Source organism: Anas platyrhynchos, chromosome 3, assembly GCF_047663525.1.
Source record: "Anas platyrhynchos isolate ZD024472 breed Pekin duck chromosome 3, IASCAAS_PekinDuck_T2T, whole genome shotgun sequence".
In the NCBI taxonomy this organism is placed as follows: domain Eukaryota; kingdom Metazoa; phylum Chordata; class Aves; order Anseriformes; family Anatidae; genus Anas; species Anas platyrhynchos.
The window spans coordinates 9520351-9539822 of NC_092589.1; the positions used below are offsets into that span (position 1 = coordinate 9520351).

The 19472-nt window shown below is 40.8% G+C and overlaps 1 protein-coding gene and 1 long non-coding RNA gene across 9 annotated transcripts in view; both read right to left on the reverse strand.

The window, feature by feature from the left end:
- The window catches only part of MACROD2 (mono-ADP ribosylhydrolase 2), an 862160-nt gene that overhangs the window by 403761 nt on the left and 438927 nt on the right, over positions 1 to 19472 (reverse strand). The gene's annotated exons all lie outside the window — the stretch shown is intronic.
- LOC110352769 (uncharacterized) overlaps positions 12448 to 19472 on the reverse strand; it is a 29354-nt gene continuing 22329 nt past the window's right edge. Inside the window, exon 3 of the long non-coding RNA XR_002402310.4 lies at positions 12448 to 15251. This is a non-coding gene — a long non-coding RNA (uncharacterized lncRNA). The remainder of the gene's footprint in view (positions 15252 to 19472) is intronic.

Here is a 19472-nt window from a genome sequence, read left to right on the forward strand (position 1 = left end):
CGCTCAGTACAAAACAAAAAAAAAAAAAACAAACAAAAAAAACCACAAAGCTATGACACAAAAAACCCTCTCTAGCTGATGTGTTTCTGCTGAATAACTTAAACAATTAATGTAATAACTTACTCTAACGCCTCGTTTTCCCTCTGAAGAGTTGCAACACTGCTCATGCTGTTAGAAGCTAACATCAACTCCTTGAGGTTCCCTGGCAAGCCCACAAATGGCAGCGCATAGCACTGTGGCAGACAGGACTATTAACAATAACCTTCACTGATTTCTATTCACCTCATTTCTAAAGGTGCTGGCAACTCTTTCACTTCACCACACCACGCAGACCACTGCTCCTTCCCAGAAAAGCCCAAGGAAGGGAGCTCCTCCTTTCAAGCAAGGACTTCTGTGCACACCAAGTCTCCAAGTTATGCTCCCCCACTTGTACATCCTTGAGTAAAGGGGGTAAATGCTGCTTCTTCCTTTTGATTCCATAAGGAGAAGTACTGCCCATCACCCACTCATTTCTCTAGGACTGTTCTCCATGCAAGAGCATATCCTTTTTTCCCCTCACCATGCCGCGACGTGACCAAGACCAAAAGGCACAGGTATGAGTTTATTCTGGAACTTTTTAAAAACCCAATCCTTTGTAACAACGGGAAAGGGGGGGGGGGGGGGGGAAACAATACTCAAGTCACAGTTGCCTCCTCTTAACTCATCCAGTACACAGCACAAAGCAATTATGGAGAGACATATGTTGATTGCAGTAAAACAATTACTTACATTCTGTGCCTATTTTAAATATTAAGTGCTAGCAGTGCATCGTTCAGAAATTTAAAAGCCCCCAAGTTTTAGCTGCAGTATGTGTGAAGAAACCACCGCATATGGAAGCAAGTCAAAACCCAACGTTTCTTTGTTTGTATGCTGAATACCTACAATATTATGTAATTGAAAAATGATGATTTAGAACGAGCTGAACACTGCAAGCAATTTCCAAGCAAAATTTGGCATCGAGGATGACCATTTATATGCTAAAGTCTGATTGTACACTAAAATATGTAGATGTATAACAGCTTATCTTTAAAGATAATATACTGCACACAGACGCGAGTACTGGATCTAATTTAACAAGATTTGTGGTTATGAACACATGGACACCAAAAATCCAGCATGAATGCTAAGTTACAGTCCAATGCAGTTCCAGCTGGCTAAGATATAAACATTTCTTCCCCAAACTGCAGTTGCTAGTGGAATCAATATAGTAAATTTGATCATACCTACAGCAGATGCTTGCTGTACATTTTACTCTTTCCTAAAGTAAAGCAAGGAAATGCACTGAAAACCACCCAGCCCACTGGCATCCTCACAGCTTCACTCTCTGAGAAGGGGACGATTTGTGTACCACAAAACAAGCAGTGGACCAAGCACACGGCACGTCTGAACATCGAGACTGACTGAGTTAGGTCTCACCTTCATCTCATCATTTAGTATGGCACATACATAAGTAAATCACTTCCTAACAGGAACTCAAGTGAAAACATTGTGTTGTAGCAGCAACTGAATACTCAGGCAGTAATGAAAGCCTCCCGATTTGCTCATATATGGAACAGGAATGACTGATACAGTAATGTGTCTTAGTATAAAGAATAATTAGTTTGCACATTTGAATCTGTGTTGAAGCAAAATTCAAAGCATTACAAAGACACTCTGCCCAGCCAAATGAGTATCACATGGATCTTCTACTAAGAGCATCATTTTCCAGAGAAGTAACGACTTACCAATTTACAGTGAAGATCTCTCTTTGTTGGTATCACTGTAACCAAGTCGCAGCTTGTTGAACGTTAAGTCAATCACAGCAACACCAGCAAAGCCATGGCACCTGATCTTTGGTATTAAGCTCCTGGCTGTTTCAATAGGGTTGGGTTTATTGGTTGTTTTTTGACATTGCTGCTGTTTTGCTTTTAAAAACATTTTTAGTAAGCGTTAGGGTATTATTGCAAGGTATCCATGCTGCTATCAATATCATCAATAACTAGCAATATCAACTAGCAATAACTTGAATTGTTGCTGCCTATAGAACCAATTACTTTGCGTTGCACACTTATGAAGGAGACCCTCACGTAACCATGCCTAACCCACATTTAACAAACCAAAGATAAATATTTATAAACAAGACACACTGAAAGCACAGGAAATCCTTACGGAAGATATACTCCAGTATGATTGACTATTCATGCACAGAGTATGACATATGATAGAAATGAATAAAAAGTAAACAACGTACTCCATTACTCCCAACATCTGCAAAGCCTATTTTAAACTTCCTAAATTACACAGATGTAACAGCATGGAGCTCTTCAGCCTCAAGTGAATACTGATGAGATTGCATCTCTGTTTTTGTGATCCTGAAGTGAACAATTAAAGAACATACATTCTGCACTGCAACCGAACTAGTTCAGAAGGTTGGCATTTCTCTTTGCAAGGCTATCTGATGTGCACATCTGAGACACAAATGAGCAACTTGACAGCAGTTTAGAGAGAACACTATATCTTATTTAAAAATAAATAAATAAATAAGCAGATTGCCACTAACTCAGGTGTTTAACAGAGGTGTTATAATAAACGCTGAGATTTTCTTCTTTGCAATACTTATCATCCGACCTGAATTAGCAGTAAGAGAAGTCTACATATCAAGGAATAGCAGAGACAGAACAAATGCCACAAATTTCAAAGGTGACTTTGAAAGCTCTGGTAAGAGTAGTTCTTCAATCTAATTTTCCCTCCTGTGCTTCTCTATATGCAAAGCCTATTCTGAACTCTTCTGTCCACTGACCTCCAAGATCAAGCCTCACTTTCCTGCCCAAAAACTGCACCGTGGCAGCTGCTAACAGGATGGACATTCCCATAAGCTCCAACATGAGCATATTTGTATTGGTGACAGAGTAAGCCCTGCAGTACAACCAGGGCAGGCTTTTACCAAAAACACACTCATCAAGCAAGAACATGCAAACATACTGATCCCTATATGCATCTTCTGATTGAGGTCTTCACAATCTGAGGACTCCAAAAACACAGAAGTGTTTCACCGCAACCTGCCTTATCAAGTCTTCGTGACAGTAAGGATAAGGTAGTACTGGGAAATGAGTATGTTCAGACTCTGAACTTACTCCCTGTTTTTCATTACTGAAAATGGACTATTCCTCTTATTTCTCCTCAAAGACTCTAAACAATGAAACCATTTTACAGATGTACTGCTGGCATCAGGACTGCTCTTAAGAAACCTGGGACTAGCTCCGCTTTGCCACAGTTGTTCCAAGTAGACTCAGGTGTAGCATATTCTTCCTCTGTTCATCAGCTTTCCATCTGAGTAGGACTGGGAAACTGCAATAGGTTTTGTAATTCCTCTAATAGTCAGAAAAATGGGCACTATAGCAGAGAAATAACTACGTTTTTCATTTTATTTTTTTAAACTTTTGGCCCTAAATGCTTGAAATCAGAGCAAAGCATTGCTTTCACCACAGTGGCCACCTTTGAAGTATAAAAGTAAAGGACTAACCAAAAGACAAGGAAATCCGAAAGCAAATTGAGAAAAAAAAAAAAGAAATGGAAAACACGAGCAACTTATGTGTTCCTTTCTAACAGAGTCCAGACTCAGATACTGGTATATAAAGTCTAGAGAAAGAGGGGAAAAAGACTCGGTAGAAACAAGTTTTCAGGAAAGGCTCAAGATCATTCTAAGACACGGAAGCTAGGTATCTCTAGAGCCCTCGATGAAATACTCCTACAAAAAAAAAAAAAAAAAAAAAAAAAGACAAACTCTACTGCTGTCAGTTTTTTGAGAAAGCAGTGGAGTGGTTGATACAATGGCATCAATAGCCACAGAGCCAAGTGACTACATTAATAACCTTACAAACGAGCAGTATTATCCATTGCAGTTAAAGACCAGTGCAACAGCTTCTTAATTGCTCTGTATCTGAGATCCAATGACAACTTTGATAGGCAACACAACTGCATCAATTTTTTTGATCTCATTTTCCTTTTGCCATCATAATAATTGATTCAGCTCAACACTGCTCCAAAGATAGATTATACCAATATGAACAGAATGAGCAAAAGTGCCATCTTAATAAGTACTTAGCTCTGTAAGCCTTTCCACTTAAAAGGAAGTAAACAAAACCCACAAAGACAATGCCCTTCTGCAAGAATCCTTCTCAGAACTACATGTCTAAATAAATATGACAAGAAAATCCAAAAGCTTTTTATACAAAAAGCCAGACTGGAAATGAAAGTTATTTACTAAAATAAATAAATAAAATCACTGAAGTTCTTCATTGAAAAAGATTTTAGTGCTGCAGAGGCCTTAGTGCCTACAGAACACTACAGGACTCTGCAATCAAAGTCCAGAGCAGGATAAAAACATCAAACACCCTTTAAACCTGTGCAAGTGGGTTTTGCTTTTTGTGTGGAGTCTTTGTTCCATGCTTCTGTGTGCTGTTTGCCTCTAAAATATAATGCAACCATGATGTCATTTAGCATCAGAGCTCTCAAAAGCTGGTAGAAACATTATTTTCAATTTCATCTGGGATTATTATTTGGAAAACATTTAGGGAAATATAAGGAGGCCAACATGAGACTCAGATCTAGCAGATGCTGTCAATTGTCTTTGAGAGCAATCTCAAAAACTTTAGCTCAAAGCTACTTGCTTTATGCTTTTCACTCTTTTAGCATGTTTTTTCATTGTCCCGTTTGTATAGATATATTTTTCCATCCAGGGAACAAGGAAGCTGCTGCTTACTTAGGAAGAGAACTTCAAGGCTAGCAAGAAAAACGAACAGCTACCAGACACACCAAAAAGCACAATCCAAGCACAGAATTCCGCTAGAGATATTTTCTAAGCAGCATCTCCATACTGTAAATACCAATCGCCATCACGATATGGCATAACAGAAGCCTCAGCGTGGGTTAAGGAATCACGCTGAGAATCCTACACCGCAGGTTGGTCTGGGTCCCCCAGGTGAAGACGACAGAGGAGACAACCCTTTGGGAAGAGGTGCATCTATGCCATCACTGCCTTTTTTATTTATTTTATGTTTTACGCCTCACATGGTTTTGAGAAGAAATGCTGAACCTGAGGATAGGTCACCATGCTGCACACAGGTGAAGACCTACATGAAAAGGCAGCATTTGTGAGGCATCCTCAAGCGGAAAAACATGATGATGACAATATTTTTTTTCCCCCCCCGTAACTATTTCATGAATCAAACTAAGTATTTTCTGGGTGACTTCATAACACGGTATGTTGTTTTGATGCCTGTGTCAAAGCCACGACCTCTCTGCTTCACAAACCCACTGTGCACGTGTTTTCTTGAAAAACAACGTACAGCAACACATCTGGGAAGGGGACTGGTCTCATTTCCAAGGCCTGTAACAAGCTGACGAACAGCAAGTTCACCAGTAACAACAGGGAAATGGAAACGCACCAAGAATTATTCAGTGCACAAAACTAACAGTTAATGTCCAGAAAATGTTGTTAGCCCTGCAACATTACTGTCTAAGGAAACCACAAAATGAAGAGATACAAGAAGGCCTGCTAATTTACAGGGAATTAAAATTCCTGGACAGAGCGCAGGGAGAAGAGATGTTCTACTTGTCGCCTTTTTATTTATTTTACATATTTGATTACAGGAGTGGGAGCTTATAATTTAAGTAGTTTCATGAGCAAATTAGACAATAATGTTTTATTCTGTGAGTCAAGCATCTCACACTAATGGAGAAATTCCTTTCAGATTTTAATACAATCTGTACTGCAAAAGAAATATTATACTAAAAGTGTCCACAGTGCTGCTTTTGGAAAAGTAGCTTCCTGTTAATCTTCAGTGACTAATTACATTTGTAATTATTGCTTCAAAAATTAAAACCTGAAACGTTTAACACTGAATATTCGCTGGAAATAGCCATCAGGAACACCAAACAGTTTAAAAAAGGCATAGCAGAGGCAAGCAACTGGAGTACCTAGGTATTACAGAACTAATACCAGAGCATCCTGATTTGTGATGGAGTATGCCGCAGATTTATTTTTTTAATGAAGGCACTGTGTTATTAGGGATACCCAGAGGAATACGCTTCAAGACAGGTATCTAAGTATGCTTTCAAAACTGTAAGTACACGATTTCCATGTGTAACAACAGTCGGTAGCCCTTCCAAAAAAGCAAGCCAAAAAGAGAAGGCTTGAGTTTGTTACAAATCCACCTCTACTACCCTGAAAACATGGAGCTGCTGGAACTGAAACCAAAGGAGGCCCTCTGAAGTATCCATCCTGAAGCACTACTGTCCCCACGCCGCACTCCAGGCTCCTATTGTTACCTTTCCTGCTGAGCTGCAGTGCAAGTAAAACACTATTAGTTCATTTACAGCACGCCTGTCAAACCAAACTCGAAATGCAAGCAACAGCAACTTTATTAGCACTTACTGATCCCAGGGGTGATAAATACGTTTGTTTACTTCTGTGCGAGCAAAGCTGGTAGTGAAAAGGAAACCGATCAGACTGTTAAGTGGCTAAAACTCGCATTAAAAAAAAAAATCAAATGATAATATAATCCCAGGAAATTGCCAGGATATAGAGACCCAAAGTGCTGCAATACCCACGGCCATGCTGGCATCTCGCCAACAGCCTGAGGGTCAAAGCTATTCTGTATGTATATTTACATAAATTTACATCTGCTTTGCATAACAAGTAAACATCGTATTAAATGCACTTTATATAGGGAGCGTCCTGAACTAGCACAGCCACTATTGGAGGAGCACAAGGTTAGCGCTCCCCTTCTCTAACTTCCCTTGTTTGGTTATACAATGCAACCACGCGAGAAGACTCAGGTCCTTGCCACGGGAAAGTTACCCTTTGGCTAACAACGTTTAATCCATAGGTGGAAGAGGAGTGGGACAATGAGCAGAGATACGCTACCTATTTACTTCACTAGCCACTAGCAGTGCAGATCACTTTCTATTACACTTGACCAAGCATTGAGGAAGTTCTTCTCCACTGCTTTTCTCTTTCACTCCCACATTCAAGTTGAGGGTTCAGATTTTTCCTTCTTGCTTGCATGAAAGCTCAAAACATTGGACAAGAAGGTTTTTAAGTCACAGAAAAAAAAACTTTTCTCCAAGCCCACATGCACAGAAATGCTAATCTTACTCCTACGGTGCTGATGGCCATACATGATAACATACATGCGTGCATCAGGGGAACCAGAAAGCATTTTCACAATAAGATTAAAACAAGTGATCACAAACATTTTCCTGGAATAAAAAGCTTCTCACATTACAACTCACAAGCACGATCAATTCATCTGCAGCTACCATCTGACTAATTGCTTCCAACTGGTTTTGTGGGAGGTTTCACTCTGAAACTATCCAAATCCAAATGTCAGTCAAACCATGCAAAAAAAGGTGAGTCCCGGTATTGCTTGCAAAACGAAAGAGCTAAATGTGAACTATACATACTATTTACTTTAAGAAATACAACACTTTTTGCTTCATTTCTACACTTTCCCTCCCACCTAAATTCATCTCTCATTTTATATTCAAACAGATTCAAGATTAGATGGTTTCGAAGAGCCATCCAACTAACTCAAAAGGGAAATTTCAAACATCAGGAAGCATCATGTTATTCCTATATTATTACAAAACAGGAACTAGTAATCTGGAAAACTTGCACAAACATCAAAGACATTAGGGAAAGAACCAGGAACGTGCTTTGGACTACAGTTCCCCACCAAAGATTTGAGCTTGTACTGTTCTCCCTGCCTCGTTTACACATTTGGGGAATGCCTCCCAGCTCTGTTATGTTAAATACTTGGCACTGTGGTTGAAAAAAAAAAAAAAATCAAAATCCAAAAAATCAAAATCCAACAAGGTCCAGACTACCCTCACCACACACAAGCCAGATTTCATACTGCCAGGTCTGCCCTCTCTGAATATGTTCTGCCTTCTGTCCCAAAAAAGCAGACACCAAATGCCAAATAAGGATTTTAACCTTCAAGATATTAAGCCATGGCTATCATTTTACCTTCTTACTCTTCTTTCCTGCAAATCTATCTCATTTTGTTTAGAGATTCCTTTGAAAAAGCTAATGTTTCCACACCGCCTTTCAATTAGAAAAACAGTCCTGCGACTAAGTCAAGTCTCCGAGGAAATCCTGTAACAACAAACCACAATTAGAAGGAAAGAAGCCGGGAAATTTTGCACGGCAACACATTTTGTGTTTAATCTTCCAAGGAATTCGGCTAAGGCAATCAGATTTTTTTCTTCGTTTCTAAAGATTGTTTCAGACATCATCTGTAATAAATTGAAATATCTTCCTTCCTTCTCCGAACTGATGGCTGCCGGGGAATGAAGCCAATGCATCTCCACACAAAGCCACATGCTTCTCCATACTGCAAACGCCATCCATCTCCGTCACCCCTCCAGTCATTTTTCTTCTTATCTGACCAGCTACACTTCTCATCAGCATCAACTGTCAATTTGTACAATCAAACTCAAGCTGTATTACTTCAAAGCTTATGAATCCCTTATGCTTCCTTACAGTCTCTGTGAGGCATGAAAGTGAGATTTGTCTGGACAAACAACATGTTTGCCATGTTAGCACAGTTTGGCTCGAGATAGCAGCTCATCTTTTCACTTCCAGTCCTGTATTTTAAAGAAAACGTCTTAATGCAACTGGCAGAGTCTCACAAACGCAGCAGTAGCAACAACTAAGATATAGTTTTCCTTTATGTTGAGCCACATAAATGATACTTAATCTGGGTACTTATTTTTCTTCTCAATACTGCAACTGCAATGCAAGCAGGGGGAGACGTGTCCTCGAAGGGTGACAGCTTGTGATTTTGTTCCTCTACGTGTATATTCACAACAAGAGAGACAAAGGGCAACCTCACTAGAAATTTAATCTTATTATGACCCATTTTCATCCCTGCTTGATAGCACGGGACAGAAACCACACAGTCACCGGAGCTGTGCCCACTGCAGGGACATAGGCAGCAAAGAAAGCATGGGTCTCACCGGGAGCAGTGTGAGCAATGCTGGATGAGCCGCCCCAACGCGGTGAGGACTCGCTATTCTTCTGCATCCTGAGTTGCTGAAGTGCTCGAGATTACCTGAGGTATTTTTATCTCTGTCTGGGGGAGTTATCACAGAATTACAGATCACATTCAAGAATAAAATATGGTGCAGTCTGATTGGCATAAAAGCCCAACAGACTGTTTGGGGAATAGTTTGTTCTCCTAATGTTGACATTATATCATTTGTTTTTGGCAGCTCAACACCACCGACAAATTTTATCTTATTCGAATTGTCATGAAAAGCTTAATAACTCTCTATTTGGCATATCTTTTAAAAGAAAAAGAAAATAGATACATTATTTGTAAAGCAACATATGTCTGATGACTTTGATCTGCGCTGATGCAATGCCCTTCGAGGATAAAAGCAGAGCTTTTTTAGAGGAGGAGTCATGTGAATATACACTTTCTAAGCAGCCTTTTCAAAATATATTTCTACTCAATTAGCACTTACAGCGATATCTAATTTTAGATAATAAATCACTGAACTTTGTTGTCATGCTACAATCCTCTCCAATTAGAGCAGAATTTATTTAACATGTTTCCCCAATACATTTTATGTATTTTCTCTGTCTAAAGCTGTCTGCTTCACTACATTAATACACAACAATACACAACTGGGACTGAAACCCAGGTTAGTTGTTCATCTCCAATTCCCACAGAAAAAATGAAATTACAGAGAGTGACATGGGTTAAATACGTAACAGAGTTATAACCTGACAGGACACACATTGTACATCTAGTTGCATGTCCTATGCCAAAACCTAATTATTTGATTCAATCTTAGGTATAATGGCTGTTTCAGGATTTCTGACTATTTAATCTGATTTCAACTTTTAATTGTTCATTATGCAAATGTATTTAGACCAGTTAAATGAGATTCAGGGTTAAGGGTTTTGTTTTGTGCATGTTTGTGGTTCTTTTTGTTTGTTTGTTCTACTAAGCACTGTAAAAGGATATGATAAATAACATTCCTGTGAAGGATACAATACAGCCACACATGTGTTTGGCATTCAAGTTTACACAGATGCTGACCCTTCATCTGGGTTATCCTTTGTCTTTCATTTTGATCATCTGGATCATTTTCCCCGACTGTTTATTTGAAAGCCAAAAAGCACTTTAAAAAATAAACCCTGACACAGTTCTCCACTATCTGTGGCTGTGCAGCTTATGCATGGTGCAAATGAAGTTCATTGTGAGTATGTACCAGATCAAGAAGCGCTTACAGAAGTGGCTCAGCACTTGAAAAGGAATGGAGCTCATGAGAGTTTCTGATGGTCAGAATCAGAAGACTGGTGAATCGAAACCCTTCAGAGTGATTATTTCTTTCCCAAATACAACTAGGTTCTCAATAAAATTCAAGCTTCAGTCATAAAACCCCAAATATCTAAGAGTCTAGATCCAAATCACATATACGGTAGGCCTCTCTGACCAAACCAGCTAGATGAGACTTGACAGCAATATCTAGCAGCAACATCCAGATTCTCTTTACCTAACAGCTCATAAAGGAACCAATTTATAAACGCATGCTACTTCCGCACTGTGTATTTATGCAGTTTTATGAGTGCACGTCATGCTAGCTGTTTAATAACTGGTTATAGATAAATCTGTATCTTCAGTTTGGGTTGAGGGTTTTTTTGGCTGTTGTCTGGGTATCATATTCCTCATCTCTTTGTATCTCTGTGTTTTGTTACCTGGGATACTGAAGTCAGAGAATTGAGTAGTCTTACAGGAGACCAACTATGTTGTATGATTGATTTGAGAGGGAAAGAATACATCATTTTTTGATTTTTTATGCTGACACTAAAAATGCTCCACTGATTGTTCCTTGCATTTTGCCACCTTTTTCTGAAATGCTGCCACACCATTTCCTGTGTGGCATCTCTTACACAGACATCTCCTCTGATCAACTTCAACCGCTGTTCCCAAAATTATTCTGATTGTTCAGTCAAGTACGTAGGAAATCTCTATCTTTTTGCATATACAGCGAAGCTGTAAGTTCCAAAGTACGTGTTCAAGAAAGTATGTTTATTTCACCCATCAATATAACTGATTCAGCTGAAAACATTAGGTGCCATGTCAATTTTCCCTATATTTCACCCCAGGAGAAATAATTATATTTCTAAATGGCGTCTTCCTCATAGTCAAACGCTTTGCATTCTATAAACCACATGTTCACGGGTGTGTAACAAGTGACACAGAAGTCTGCATCCTCTACAGCTGCCTTACAGCTATTTCCAAGATTTCTTTTGAGCTGACATTGTTTTACCATACCCAGCAATATGCTGTAATGGATTTTGATTGCATTTGCCTTTCAGTATACATTGTGAACATGCTACCTGATCATATTCTTTTTTTTTTTTTTACTTAATAATACTTTGGAAGTTCTGAACTTCTAGTCATTATATACACCAGTTGTCTGGGGGGAGAAACCCTCGCTATTCAGTTCCTATTTTCGCAGCCATCACAGAGCACTTAGGTCTTAGTTGAATAAACCAAATGCGTCCTTTTCCAGGTGAAAATTCATCAAATTTATATTTGGGAAATCACAACACTTGCAGTACTTTTTTCCATTACAGTTTCTTCTGCTGCATTGTTTGCATTTCCGCTTCTTTCACAAGAATGTTCACAGCCAGCCAGTTCATCTGGATCAGTTGTGGAGTTCCTCTTTTTGTGCCATTACTTTTTCCATCAGCTCTTCCACTGAACTTTCATTTCATCAGGATCAATAGACTCAGTTTACTGCAATGCAAGACTTCCCTGCCATCACAATGTCATTTTGGTCACATTTGGTGGCTCAAACATTCAGTTTCATTCACTGAAACTCAAAATCGCTTAGCAGGTAAGATATGAATACAAATTATTATTCATAATATATCATTAAAAAGAAAATAGAGTTCTTAAAAGGAAAGAGTTGGTAGCTGTGCCCTACAGTGAGAAAATGGATTAATCTCTTGCATTACACTAAGCATCACAGATCGCTCTTACACAGTAGCTTTGAGTTTATTTGACCAAATCTAATCATGACTGATGCTACTACCTCAAAAGCAGTGAAATTCAAATATGAAAGTTGAAGCCGTTATTATTCTGCTCTTTACACGGACTCTCTGCATCGCTAAAATGATACAGCAGAATTTTCCAAGAAGCCAATCTGATTATAGTATAAATTTCTCAAGAAACTCAAACCTAATCATGAAAAAGAAATGGCACTGGAGAAAAATCAACATATTAGAGTCATCTGTAACTACAGTGTAACTGAAAAAATTCAGCCTTCACTTGCACAGGTTTTTTTATTATTATTTTTGCAACTGTTCCTTCTGTGGAACAATCAATAACATAATGCGCTTAGTAAATCATTGACAGTTAAAAATCTAATTGGAAATCCCACCTCACTCACAGCAAAAAAGAACAGCTAACATGCACAATGCCTACTAAAAATCAATTGCCTGAAAACTAATAGGGATCTATTTAGTTACTGGAACGGTTTTGCATTGATTTCTTCCCTTATCTTTTGTATGTGAGAGTGTGAGCAGAAGTACATGGAAGGCACAGCTGCATATTCAAAATTGTTACTACTTCTATTACCTAGGAAACACACTGATCACTTTTTTGTATGCTTGTTAAACGAAAGTAAAACTGAATTCTAGCCCTGCAGATGCATAGGCTTAGGGTGGTTTGTGGAAGGAATGTGTTAGCAAGAAAAACAAATCTTCACTTCCCCCCCCCCAAAAAAAAAAAAGCCCTGGCTTCTTTGACACGAGCTTGCATTCAAGCTGATGCTCGCTGGCCTACGGTACAAAGCCATCCTCACTTCGCCATGGCGTGGCTGCATTTTCCAGCTGCACTGCTGCAGGTGGATGAGCACACAGGTCTGAGCGGGCACAGAGCTGGATTTAACCTTGCGCTTGTAATGGCCACACACTAACATTCCCCTCTGCCCCCGCACGGTAGCAGTCCACGTGCAGAAATGATGAGCTGGTTAACTCGGTGTCACAATTTCAACCTTTACCGACGTAGGCCACCAGATCTGGTGTTCATTGCACAAACATGACGTTTGTGCTTTCCCCAGCAATTCTATTTCAAGTGACCAAGAGATGGAGTACAACAGCAAAATAGAAAAAAAAACAAAACACACATCAACATGTGATGTTAAGGCTACTCTAATTTATCATGAGGCAAGGTGACGTGTTTAACCAAAACTGGAAAAAGCATTCTCTCAACAGCCAACAAATGAGTCAATCACACAATGAATCACATTTTTGTGAAAAGGATTAAGAGAAAACTGTCCTATTTAATGAACTGCAAAGTCTTCTGACTCAACACTGCTGTTATGACCCAGCCAACTTGCATTCCAGAATAAAGACCATGAAAGAGGAAGGGAGGACCAGAAACTATAAACTCCATAGTACTACAGTCCCTTAGGATGCAAAATTACCTTGTCCCTATTACCATGAACAGAAGTCTTGGCTGAAAAACATGATAGAAACCATGACTGAATGAGGCACGGTTAAGTGATTACAAATCATACTGAATTTGATTTTAGTGGAGTGTCACGAAAATAGAAATTAAGTATATATAGCTCCTAGTACCTACAGTCAGATTTAGTTTTAAATAATGCCTGCAGCAACAGAAAAGAGTAAGATAACAAGTGTCATTTCATCGAAAACGTATCTCAAAATTTTGGAAGTTTTAAGCAGCTGCATCTCTCAATGTATTGAGAAATCATTTATGCCAAGTGAAAAGAAAACCACACCAAAAGCCGCTGGGTTTGCTGCTCACACTGTATTTGAGTCAGAGATGATATACTTCATGCTCCAGATAGTAGATCACTCTGAGATGGCAGTGTTTTAATTTGGAGTCAAGTTAGGACAACAAATCACAGTAGGGCTGTGCAGAACAAGGCTGAAAGGAATCCAAACCTGAAACCCTCTGCAAATACTTCCCCAGGCTCCCTTTTGGGGCAGCTGTTCACTGATACCATCTTCCCAAGCCCCCCCCCAGCAGCCAGCTGCCACCTGGAACCCTGCTGTTTCTGTAGCAGACATCAGCCAGCCGCGTCACTGTCTTCATACACCCAGATCTACCAGGAGACAGAAAAATCGCAGAGCTTATTGTTCAGCAGCACCACAAGAGTTTCCCATGGAGCCCTTGCAAAACATGGACTATAAAGCTGCAGATCAGGTCAGCAAGAAAAAACTTTATCCAACTTCAGCACAATTCACGGTCACTGTATTTGAAGATTTTTGAACTGCGTGATTTTAATAGCAGCTCACTGGTATAGCAGCACTACACCGGGTTTCCGTGGGCTCAAGTCTCAAATCTGTTAATTGAATTTCACTCCCCCCAACCCCGCATGCTGCCTCCACTTGGCTAGAGGGCTTCTCCTTGTCTTAGGAGGTGTTAGAAACCAGCCAGCTAAACCAGGCATAACACTTGCCAAAGCTTTCAGACATGCTAGGGCAGCAAACTGCAAAAACAATGACAGATAAACTGTACTCTAACCACGAACCCACCACCAGCTCCATTTCCAGGGAAGCAGAAGCCTGGAAACACGAAGCCTCCCTTGTGCATTCACTGATTGAAGTCCTACTGGAACATGGCACTGTTAGATACCAGGGAAATAAAAGCTGTAGTGCTGGAGAGCTGTGTATCTAACCCACCCCTGTGGGCATAATCCCTCAACTATGGATGAGGAGCTCACCACTTCTAAATCCTTTTCCCGTTCTACCTCAGCTCTCACAGGGGACCTATCAAGGTGGTAGCTCATGAATACACACACAGTGGCAAGCAAACAGCAGCTTCTCCACCCAAAATGTGGATTCTGGGCTCATGCAGCAGCTGCAAAAACATGTGCTCGCCAGCCCCACTGATGTCCTGCCCTTGGCAAACACTCAAACACAGGGAGCCACTGGGAAGTAGGGGAAAGCCACAGGAGATGCAACGGAATGGGGATTTTTTTTTTTTTTTTTTTTAAGTAAAAAAAAAGTTGGGAGGAGGAAAAATGGTCGTAAGGCAGAAGAAAGCAAAGGGCGTGAGAGTCTGGGAAAGCGGTGAGATAAGTGCAGCACACCAGGCAACAGGCTGTGAGGAAGATGCCTCGCCATCAGCACATCAAACAAGGCTCCTGCTGGAAGACAGTTGGGAGCAAATGACCTGCAAGAAAAACAAAAATAAAAATGCTGCAAGACAAAAAGAGCTCAGTCACATGTTAGGAAGCAGAAAACCTTCCCAGTCCATAGCTACTCCGGTGCTGATAACTGAGAAAGCATCTCACTAAAAGGTTTGGACGTTGTCACTGGCTGCGTAAGTAGGTTAGGCCTGAGGAGAGATGATGCATATCAAATGCAAAACGGATAAAATTAAACATTCATTGACAACAGAAAGTTGGGCTAAGCATCCAGAAATACTGAGCACTAACAAAACGCATGTCAGGCCCTAAGACAGAGACGCAGCCAAGTGAGCCTCCTACTGCTTTTAGCTTAAACGGCTGGCAACCTTTTCCCTTCAGGTCTTTCATACAGCAAAATTAGGGCTTCAGTTCCTGCCGACTGCTTTAACTGCCGTACCTGCGCCTCTCGCAATTTGCCACAGCTGGGCTGCTCCCCGCATAAAGGCAGCCTTCATCAGGCAGGGGCTGGGCACGCAACGCACCACGTCCCTGTCCCCACGGGGTCAGGGAGGAGAGGAACAGCCTCCTTCCCCCCTCAGGTAGCAGGGCATCTACATCCACACACTCCTCTTCAGCAGAGGCAAACAAACGAAAGCTTTTTTTTCCTCTTGCAGTAAGAGATGCCCCTCTGCCTTCCTAAATCCGGCCAGGGCATAGCAAAAAGAAACGTAGAGGGAAGAGCCACTTCTCTGCTGGAGAGGGAAATGCAGTGGCTTACAGCGAGTTAGAGAACAGCCAAGAAAAGAGACTAATTTGCTAAGCCGTATTCACACACTATTCAAATTTCATTCTCTCCTACGTTTATAGGACCTTGGAGTCACAAAGGAACTGTAACCTCAAATTGCATGTTTCCTGGGCATAATTGAGAGGAGAGAAAGCTGCTCTCCAGCCTCCGTATTGCAGCATTGCTTCTGCTCCCAAGCCGGGCATCGCTTACGGACACAAACCGCTTGCATTTTTGTCTGCTTCTGACCACTGTTGGGTTTGGGAGAGGTTTTTGTTAGGGTGGGGTGTTCCCCCCTGCCCTGGAACATGATTTTCTGTATCACCAGTATGCTAGACGTGGTTGCCCTGGGATTACATAGGCACAGCTGAATCTCTTCCTGCCACTACAGGAACATTCCTGTTTCAGAAGCATGACATGATTGTCACTACACTTCGGGTTAAATAAATAAATAAATAAATGTATGTATGTATGTATGTGTATATCATTCATGTAGATGATGCTTCTTCACTCAGGGGAAAGCAACCTGCTTAACCATAAAAAACAAATCTACTTTGAATGTGATTTGCAAGAGAGGATTTTTCTCTGCAGTTTTTTTAAACTGCGTGATTTAAGCTTACTTACAGTTAATCCTGTTTTCTAATTACATTGTTTCTCTCACTACAGATCAACAGTCGATTAATCAGACTATTCAGTGAAGCAGTAAGGTGTCTGACCCATTACTTCCTGTATTTGTAACGAACTTCATCTCCTTCAATGAAATAAAAATGCAATCCAATTCAAGCTATCTTTGGAATATCTGACTACCTACAGGGAGCCCATCAGGAGCTCATCCATGGGCACGGCTACCACATTTATTCTCTGTCAGCACTTTACATGTCTGGCAGGTTACTACACTCCCTTGGTGTTAAAAAAAAAAAAAGAGGCATTTCAAAAGCCTTTTTTCAAAACATAAGCTGCATTTTCATGTGACAACTTCACAGTTCCTCGGGACAACCACATACATACAGCAGGGCTGTAATCCAGAACAGCAGCAGGCTCTCCTGTGAAGCTACAAGAGACCTCCATTAGTTGTGAGAAGAGCTGTTGTCACTTACAAGAGATGTAAGCACTTGTACTTCTTGTGCATCTCATCTGCCAAGTGACCAGACAAAATCTCAGCAAGCCCACACCCAGTCGTTGGCTCGGTCTCCCAAGCACTTGCCAGTATGCAATCCCATCCCACTCTCACAAACGGAGGCAGGGTACGACTTCCAGTCTGAAAGTACTTAAAGTAGTAGAGCTGCTGGGGATTTGGGAAGTTGTTTCCCAGCTTTAGAAGAAGAACAACTGACAAACTTTATTCTAACTGTCCTTAAAGATTCCCAAAGGTGCAAACTCCATCCCTTTCCCAGGTTGTTTTTATAGATGCTGGTGGTTTTTTTGTTTGTTTGTTTTAAAAACAGATGGGTAGTTTTTCTTAGGCTATAACTTCCTAGCTTTTGCCGTTAGTCTTGTTCTTCACAGAAAGGCAAAACAGGTTGTTCCCGTTCTTTTTACTGCAGGACTCCATACAAATACAACTTCTATTTTCTTTATTCTCTTCTTCAGGCTGAACATCTCCTATACATACCTAGCAGCATCACATTTTCAAGACCTCCGGTCTCCTTCAGAATTTCTTCAAGTGTTTGTTCTCTTCCCCAGCTGGCACAGCAAGCTACGATCAGTCTTTGCCAAAGCTGAACAGAGTTTTGGAGAACTACTTTGTACCTCTGGCAGGCCTTAGCCCTGTTTATACTTTCAAGTTTTCTCTTTGTGTACCAATAGGATCTTGCTGACTCCTCATCAGCTTGTGATCTGCTCTAACCCCAAGATCCCTGCCAATCTGCTATTTGTACAGCTGATTTCTGCTATTTACTCCTGGTAGCACAACACTCATCCATGCTGAACATTATCTGACTTTTTGGATTTGTTTCTCTAACTCACCATCACTGAGTTGTACTCCTGGCTTCTGGTGTGCTCACAGCACAGCTTGAAATGGCTGCAGATTTAATAAGCATGCACTCCACTCCATCTCCCAGGTCATCACAGAAATACTCTGCAGGTTTACATGTGATTTGCCACGTTCAAAGATCAACAGGGAACAAGCTATGCTCAACCCTTGACTCTTAGTACAACCCAACTAAATCACATCTTCCAACTGTTACTGTAGGAATTGGGGTGTAGCAACCAATGTCCTTTCATGCTTATGCTATCTAGCCACATAAAGCAATACAGAAATGATGTATTGGTACAGTGCCTATAGGAAAAAAAAACACTACATGAGGTGTAGAGTCACAAAAAAGAACACATGGAATTCGGATTCCTTTTTCCCCAACAAAGGAAGACATTCAGAATAGGTTAATGATAACCCTCACTAAGCCTAAACTCCTGTGAACTTCAACATCCAAGAGCTGAGGCTGTGAACACTCAAGTGAAAAAGCCTACAGTTGCAGTGAACTAATACAACTCCATTTTTAGAGAAAACTAAATTAGTTAAAGTTGATCTTGGTTCTGGCTGACTTCTTTCCCCAAGTACTAGAGGAGTACTAACTGCATACATTATTTAAAACAGAAGAATTGAGATCCCCACCCCTCAAAAGGGGACCAGGTGTACAAGGCACAAGCACACTTAAAAAGAAATAGCCTGAGCTATTCGTTTATAAAAGCCATTTTATTCCACACCTTTGTTTGTTCCAGGGCTCCCCACTATCATCTGGCTAGCTGACTCACTGAATGTTGCCTTTAAACTCACATGGTGTCAATTAATGTATTATAGGAGCTATTGATTTGCCTTTAAAGTTCTAGTTTATGATCTCTGGCCCTCTGGGAAACAAGTGGGTATCTACATTGTGACAGCTCACATCTTCAACAGCCTGTAGCAAAGGCTCCCTTTACACTCCATGAAAGAAGACTAAGTAGGACATGGAAAACGGTATGTAAGTTCCAAATACCTGGGTTTCTAGTGTGGAATTCAACTCTCCTAAAAGCAATTTGTTCATAGCCTTTGTTTAGAGAGGCCAAAGACTGCCTTAGCAGTACTGTCGCTGCTGTTGCATACATTGAAATGACAGAAGTATTTCCCTTTGCTATCTCAAGTATTTCAGATTTTAAAATATTACATGATACCAGCTGATCTGCAGATCAGCTGAACTCCTGCGGAACACAACTTGTGTGCTAAATCCGTGCTGGAGGTGGGACTGAGGCACCCAGCCTGCTGAGGGCCCATGGCTTCCCAGTCATTGCTCGGTCCTGGGAGGATGGCAGGTGTGGTCCCTCAGCCTCCTGTGCTACCCCAAGGACTCCCAACACATACTGGGCTTCCCCATCACTTCAAGAGTCACCTCTCAGTGCCAGACCAGTTAACCAGGATGAAATAACACCCGCACACCACAGAACGGTTGTTGGGCAGTGGGAGCAACATGTATGCTAAAGCATAAAACAGTGAAATGGATCTTTAAAT